The sequence below is a fragment of the Herpailurus yagouaroundi genome, unplaced genomic scaffold (genome assembly GCF_014898765.1).
Source record: "Herpailurus yagouaroundi ecotype Mexico unplaced genomic scaffold, PumYag 164, whole genome shotgun sequence".
Taxonomy (NCBI): domain Eukaryota; kingdom Metazoa; phylum Chordata; class Mammalia; order Carnivora; family Felidae; genus Herpailurus; species Herpailurus yagouaroundi.
The window spans coordinates 37,629,498-37,637,003 of NW_024412405.1; the positions used below are offsets into that span (position 1 = coordinate 37,629,498).

At 34.0% G+C, this 7,506-nt stretch overlaps 1 non-coding gene across 1 annotated transcript; it reads left to right on the forward strand.

Moving 5' to 3' along the window:
* Window positions 1-6,501: 6,501 nt before the first annotated feature.
* Window positions 6,502-6,611, forward strand: LOC121037994 (U6 spliceosomal RNA). The gene has a single exon (XR_005794099.1). It is a non-coding gene; the product is annotated as a U6 spliceosomal RNA (small nuclear RNA).
* Window positions 6,612-7,506: the final 895 nt, after the last annotated feature.

Consider the following 7,506-nt stretch of genomic DNA (forward strand, 5'->3'; position numbering starts at 1 on the left):
TCCTTCCTTCCTTCCTTCCTTCCTTCCTTCCTTCCTTCCTTCCTTCCCTTTTCTTCTTTCCTAGATAAGAAAAATGACAAATTAAAATATTCAAGTTGTACCTCTAAACTATTACTGAATTGTCAATTGAAATGAAAAATCTAAATGACTTCACAAGATTCAAATTTTCACACACACACACACACACACACACACACACACACACACACATATATATATATATATATATATATATATATATATATATGAGAAATGCCTTTTAGGGGCATCTGGGTGGCTCAGTCAGTTAAGCATCTAACTCGTCATTTCAGATCAGGTCATGATCTCCTGGTTGGTGATATGGAACGCTGCCCTCCCCCCCACCTTAGGGTTCTGTGCTAACCATGTGGAGCCTGTTTGGGATTCTCTCTCCCTGTGTCTCTGCCCCTTTCTGACTTGCCTGTGCTCTCTCTCTCAAAATAAATAAACATTTTTTAAAAAATAAAAGAAATACCTTTTAGATTCATAGAATTCGTATACAATCCTATTAAATAGGTTTCATTTTGCCCCTTTTAACAGATGGGAAAACAGAGCCAGTTAAGTAATCTACAGAGGCTTTCAGTTTAACTGCACATCTCTAATCACTTTTGAGCAAAAGCCTATCATTGCCATTTTTTTGTTCACTGTCAGTATTCATTTCAATGCATTCAGTAATATTTTTAATAAAACTTGGTTCTATGAAATTCATAATAATAAAATATTTTCATAATAATATATAGTGAAACATAGGTTTAATGTTCATTGTCTAGTGAGATCATTATTATCAATTCAAGTATCCTAATAGAGTACAAAGTTTGGGGCCAATCTCTACCAATTATGTTTGTTTTGAATCTAATATGATTCCAAAAACTATTTCTTAAAGATGATTTTTTCTTATTTCCATTTAAATTTCTGCAGCTTGTAGCTTACACAGGAGAGAATGTGGGAAGGTTAACTGCGTAAACATTTATCTTTTTTAAAACAAAATCATGTACTGCAAAAGACGTGTAGGGAAGTACCAACTCAACATACCATGAGATTATCCACTTCTAGGATGAGAACCCAAAATGGATCAGGGTTGTATGTTTGGTTTACATCTGCCTTTTTATGTATTAGGAAATACTTACTTCTCTCAACCACTCCTATTTACTTCATCTTTTCAGATGGGAAAACACTTTTCTCTGAATTGATGACTACTTATTTTTCAGCTAAAGTAAATACAGGTCTATATCTCTTTTCATTTGTGTGAGAAGCTGACACATTCTGTCACAACATCGCTTGAGTAAATGGGAAAGTGACAGCTTCCTGGCAAAATTTTAAAGAGATAAACATCTATTTTTGTTTAAACAGCCACTAAAAAAATCAGATAGAAGCTTTCCAGGTTGAAAGGATAAAGAATGCATGAGTAGTGCAAATTGGTAAATGAATGCACGTTAGAAAACTTCTGATGTTTGCCTCTGCGATTTTAACCACAGCTCAGTATTTTGCGGGATTAAATAATAAGTCTTCAAAGAATAAATTCTATCTAGATGATAGAATCATCCAAAAAGTAGATTAACAGTATGTTTAAAAAAAATCAAACAATAAAATCCTTAGAAACGATTCTAAATTGAAATATCAAATATTTGCTTTTGAAATTTGTTTTAGTTAAATGCTGTATTACTAGAAATTATATTACTGGTTTGAAAATGGCTTAAGAAAACTACTGTTACTTAGTCTTTACATAGCACTTCTAAAATAGTATGTTTTTGAAGTGTTTTTCCTTTATAGGTATTTTACTGTTATATAAGCATTACTATTTTTTAGCCCAGCTTCTCTTAGAATCTATGCACATAGTATGTCAAATTTTTATCTCAGGTAACTGTGTTACTAACAAAACTTACAGTTTTTCTTCTTTATGCAAGTGAGCCTTTAAAGCAGGATTTTGCAATTCACTATCATTTTGTAAAATATAGGGGGAGTGAATGCTTTATATTTAGTGTAAAGAATTTATTAAATAAGAAAATGTTTGTTAATTAATGAGATGTAAGATCACATGAATGTCAGTCACTGATAGCTATTAAATGTGTCATTATTGGATTTTATAGCTCTCACATTTATAATTCCTATTGATAATAATCTTTATATCACTGCATGACTCTTCAGAATTTCCCAGAGCAAGTAAACTGATGTTTAATCTTGCGGATCCTATATTGTTCCAGTAACACTCAGTGAGCCTTGCACTGAAACAACCATAAGGTACTTCTGTGCTCCTGTCTCATCTCATTCCACATCTCTCCAGCCAATTCACAATTCTTAGAAGATGAGAATGGCAGGAGATTTTAATTTTCAGTTACAAAACAGAGGTTGAGAGTACTAAACTTTTTTTCTGTATATTGTTCCTGGTTAAGTAGAATCATATACTGATAATTTTCAGTTGTATGATTGACACAATGATTGGCAAATAAACCAAACAAGTACAGTGTTCAAACTATTCCTACACCTAAGCTGACATGAATTTTTGTAGAAGATGATTGGAAAAGAGTAGTCAGAGATTATGAAATGTAATCTGGGCCAACGGTGCAAGAGTACCTGGCTCTGAGGGTCCCAAACAAACCAAATTTCACCAGTTGTTATTGACAAAATCCAAAGGCAGGAAGACAACCATAGTGAAATGAGAAAGGAGTATGTTTCAGTGAGGTCAACATCAGGAAGTCACTGAACTAATATCCCAAAGCTGTCTCCAAAGTGCTGAAAATATTTCTGGGCTTACGTAAGGACTATAAGGGACAAAGGTTAGTGGGTCCATGCAGGGAGAAGTAAAGGTCAGGTCCATCGTTTTCTTGGGGTCTTGCTGACATCAGGGCAGTTGTTATTGCTTGAGGTGGTAGTTTTGGTTTCCATCACGGGATGCTTTTTCCTTGGAGTCTTTTGCTTCAGTTAAAAGATAAGCTGGAAAGAAGAATTTAATCAGTTAGAAAGTACAAACTAAGGTCAAAGTGCAAGTAAAGTCCCCTATCATGGTTACTTTACCAAAAATTATTTTAATGAAATATCAAGTAAATTTGAAATACTTTATTCCTGTCTTTAAAAAAAAAAAAAACTCTAGGGGTGCCTCAGTGACACAGTCTGTTAAGCATCTGGCTCTTGACTTTGGCTCAGTTCATGATCTCAACGGTTCATGAGTTCAATCAGGCTCTGCACTGACAGTGTGGAGCCTCCTTGGGATTCTCTCTCTCCCCCCCCCTCTCTCTCTCTGCCCCTCCCTGACTTGTGTGCTCTCTTTCTCTCAAAATAAATAAATAAACTTTAAAAAAAAAACCATAAGAAAAATTTAAAAATTCTAAAATATTCACTAATTTCCTTTGAATCTTCTTGTTTAGAAACTTTTGTAACATGTATTGTTAAGGTTTATATGTGAGAAAAAAATTTACTAATGTACATATTTATAGATACATCTAATCTTGCACTTCATCACGGACGTTGTCCTGTGCCTCTTCTCTGACAGTCTTTCTGATTCACATACGCAGGGGGAAGTTGGGATTGCAGTCAAGATGTTTGGCAAAAAGCAGAAGTGGAGCAGCTAAAATACTACTGACTCTATGATGACCAGAATCTCCATTTCTCTGACCTTAGTAGTGAACTGCTCTGAAACAAGGAGTGAGAAAGGTGGGTTGGCATTTAAATAAACAGCACATTCATTTTACATTGAAGTCTCTTGATTAACAGTAGAAGACATCACTCCTGAAAGCATCTGCGGTGTCAGTAATTCCATTAACAAAGAAGCCACTTTATTATCAACATACTGTAGATTCATTTTAATGTGTCATTTGCACTTCAAAGTCACATAACTTTTATTATGGTAAATCAATTAAAACTATTTCTCATGATAATTTATCTTCTGCAGAGTTTATCATCTCAGAGAATGCAATATTTCCCAATTTAACTTCCAAGACAAAAGTGATGTAATTTGAATGCCTTTTACTGAGCTTATTAAGCATAAAGATCACAGAAATTTCAAACCCTGAAAGATAACTGTTTCATCTATGTGATAAAATGGAAGCCACATTTTTTTGTAGCGTACTATAGGTAGTGGAGACAATATGCTAATTAGTAATATAACCTCATTTACTGATTTCCTATGTCTCCCATTCTAAAAGATAATCTAGTAAAAGCGGATAGTTTTCTCTGATATTACTTTTAAAGAGAACGTAAAGACTTATATAAAAACATTTTATTGAAGATTGCAAAAGAACTGAATTCGAGGATGATACAGTCACCTGTTTTGTTACTTTTAACGACTTTGTGAGAGCATGCTTCAAAGATTTAATCCATATCTTATCTTTGAAAACTGCCAGTATTCTTTAACGTTCTTGAATATTTCTAAAATAAACAGTTTTAATATCCATTTGCAGCCTGAAAAATATTTGTGTGAAAATGAGGAAATTTATGTTTTTCTAAGTTGAGTAATCTTCAAGGATATTTTCAAACACTTACCCATTTTATTGAAGTTTTATTGTACAATTGAATTGAACTAAAAATTCTATCAATAGAGATAGAAGATAAAATATTCATAATTTCTTTATGAGTGGCAATCAGAATATGTTAGCTAAGTACTGTATCAAGTACAGGGTATTTTACTTATTAATGCAATTTTAGTAAGGTGTGCTTTATTTTATGATAAAAAATAAACAATTTAAATAACTCTTTTTTCTTCTGAGATATTTAAATTTCTTGAAAAACCTCATTAGAAATTGATGCATCATGCATTTCTTATCATTGTCTCCAAATTCTCATTTTGGTTCTAAATGTTAAGAAATTTGTGCCTTACAAATCTGTCTTTATCCATTCATTTAATCCCTGCAAGGAGATTGTTTATAGCATCTATAGGAGGAGTAGTACTTACAAAAATTAAGTTACTATACACTGTCAGAAACAGATAGTATCCTTAATTTCAGCATTTGTGATGGAAAATTAGAATCTAATATAAAAGAGAATTTTGCTTATAAAAATGAACAGAGAGTTTAATTAAGTTCATTATAATAAACTCAATGCCTCCCACCATCCGAACAGTGCCTGAAGGACCCTTGGGTCTTGGCAGAATAATTTAGGCTCTGCTGATATTGTTGAAAATTATGAGGATTGAAACTGGAAAGGCCTAGTCTAAAACCTGATATATGCCCTGTGTTTGTTTTACTTTAAAAATTTTACAATACCCCATAGCTGTTTGTTGTTTTTGGTGGTGGTGGTAGTAATGGTGAAATGATATTAATGTCAATTATTTTAAGGATATGATCTGTAAAGCATTTGGAATCCAGTAGTGTGCAAATCAAAAGAATTCTGCAAGTTTGACTATGATCCCTTACCCAGTCTTTGCCACTAACCTAGAGACTTATAACATCCCTGAACCTCATGGCTATGTATTCCAAATGAATTAGGTTTCCACACCTAAGTGATCTTGAATTTGATCAGTCCATCCTTCTTTTTCTCTAACTACCATACAGTGTGACTGCAAAAATAGACACATAGCATCCAGAGGAAGATTTGCAAATGAACTAAATTTCAAGATGATGCAGTTATCTATTCTGATAGTTTTTAATGACTTTGTAAGAAATTAATTTGAGGACTCACATCTATTTTTTATCTTTGGAAACTGCCAGGATTTTTTCCTCCTTCATTATTGAATCTTTCTCAAATAAGACCTGAAAAGGTTTGTGTGGAAATGACAACTTTTGTGCTTTTGTAAATTGAATCCAAATATTCTGAATTGGTATCCACACTTTTACATAACATACCTCCAATATATTATATGTATATTTATTGATGTATAGAGCATATATATGAACTTTTATACTATGAACTTTTATACTAATATATTTAGAAAATTACATTGATATGAGCCACTAATAATAGTGGCTTAATATTATCAATAATTGATATCTCAAGGGAAAATATACACTTAAGGCAAGGCTACTAATACCTGTGGGTGTAAATCTACTTTTCAATTTGCTTTTCAGTTGCAAATCCTTTGAACTGATAACTTTGAATTATTTTGAACAGCTTGTTAGATATGGTCATGTCACAAATGTGTTGCCTCAAAATGAGGCAGATGAAGAGAGCTTTAAGCAATAAACTAACCAACTCTGCTATAACCTTGTTGCCCTTCTGTACTTAAATCATTGGGACTATCATCGATCCATATTTTGTAGACATCTTGTTTAGCTCACTTGTCTATCTTGTATGGGTTAGTTTAGTTAAAACTGGTTGATGATTAAGTAGCAAATCCATTTAATTATGGAAATACACATGGACTGTTGAGCAGTACACCAAACCCATGAGGATAGCTCCTTCATTGTGGAAATCCTGCTCTTCCAAACCTTCCATCATAAACACAACAGACATTAAATAAGACCTGAGAAAGCTTCCCATGTCAATTAATGCATGAAAAACTTAAACACCTTAAAGGGATTATCATTATTAAAATAAAAATTAAAGATAAGTCGAGTGCTTGCTTCAGCAGCATGTGGACTAAAATCAGAATGATACAGAAAAGATTAGCATGGCCCCTACACAAAAATAACATGCCTGTCATTTGTGAAGCATTTCATCCTTTTTCTCTTTCAAAAATAAATAAACATTAAAAAATAAAGATAAATAGAAATTGTAACATTTTCTTCATATATCTATGTAGTTTATCTTTTACAACTCCTGGTGTGCTTTAGTTCTATTTTAGAGCTAAACCCTCAGATGCTGCTGTTTGAATGCTGTGATTTAGTTTTCTTCCTCCAGATACCAGCATACACATTATACACGTTCTCCCTTCCCCTGGGAGAATGATTTAACTTCTCTTTGTTAAACTTGGTCTAGAGTCATGATTTCAGTTTCTTGTGTTGAGCTCCATCTATTTCCAATGCAAACATCTTCCAGAGAGACCCCCAACCAGAGGAGTTCTAAGGTGGAATTGGCTACTATTTGAAACCTTAAAAGTTTCCCTCTCTTCTTTTGAGAACCACACTGAAATCTTTCACAAGTTTTACTTTAACACCAGGGAAAAAGAGAGAGACCAAGATGGCAGAGCAGCGTGGAAGTTCTCTGCTTCTCTCATCCTTGAAATGCAGCATCAGCAGCAAACCATTTTGTACAGCTAGAAAATTGATTTGAGGATTAGTGCAACAATCTGCATAATTTGAGCCACAGAACTCAGCAGGTATGTGGCAGGGAGAGGTGAACTGGGGGAGAGAGAAGCACTAGAGGGTACGGAACTGCTTTTGTTTGTGGAGAGAGGACAGAGACATGGGGGAGAGTACAGGAAAAACACTCCTGAAAGCAGCTGGAGAGAAAGAGAAAGAATGGAAGCACCTACAAGGGTCTGAACAAGAAAGGGAAAATGAAGAAAGGAGAGGGTTTCAATACCATTAGGACTCTATAAACAGGGGGTGGCTCAGTCGGTTAAGTGTCCGACTTGGGCTCAGGTCAAGATCTCACAGTCCGTGAGTTCTAGCCCCACGT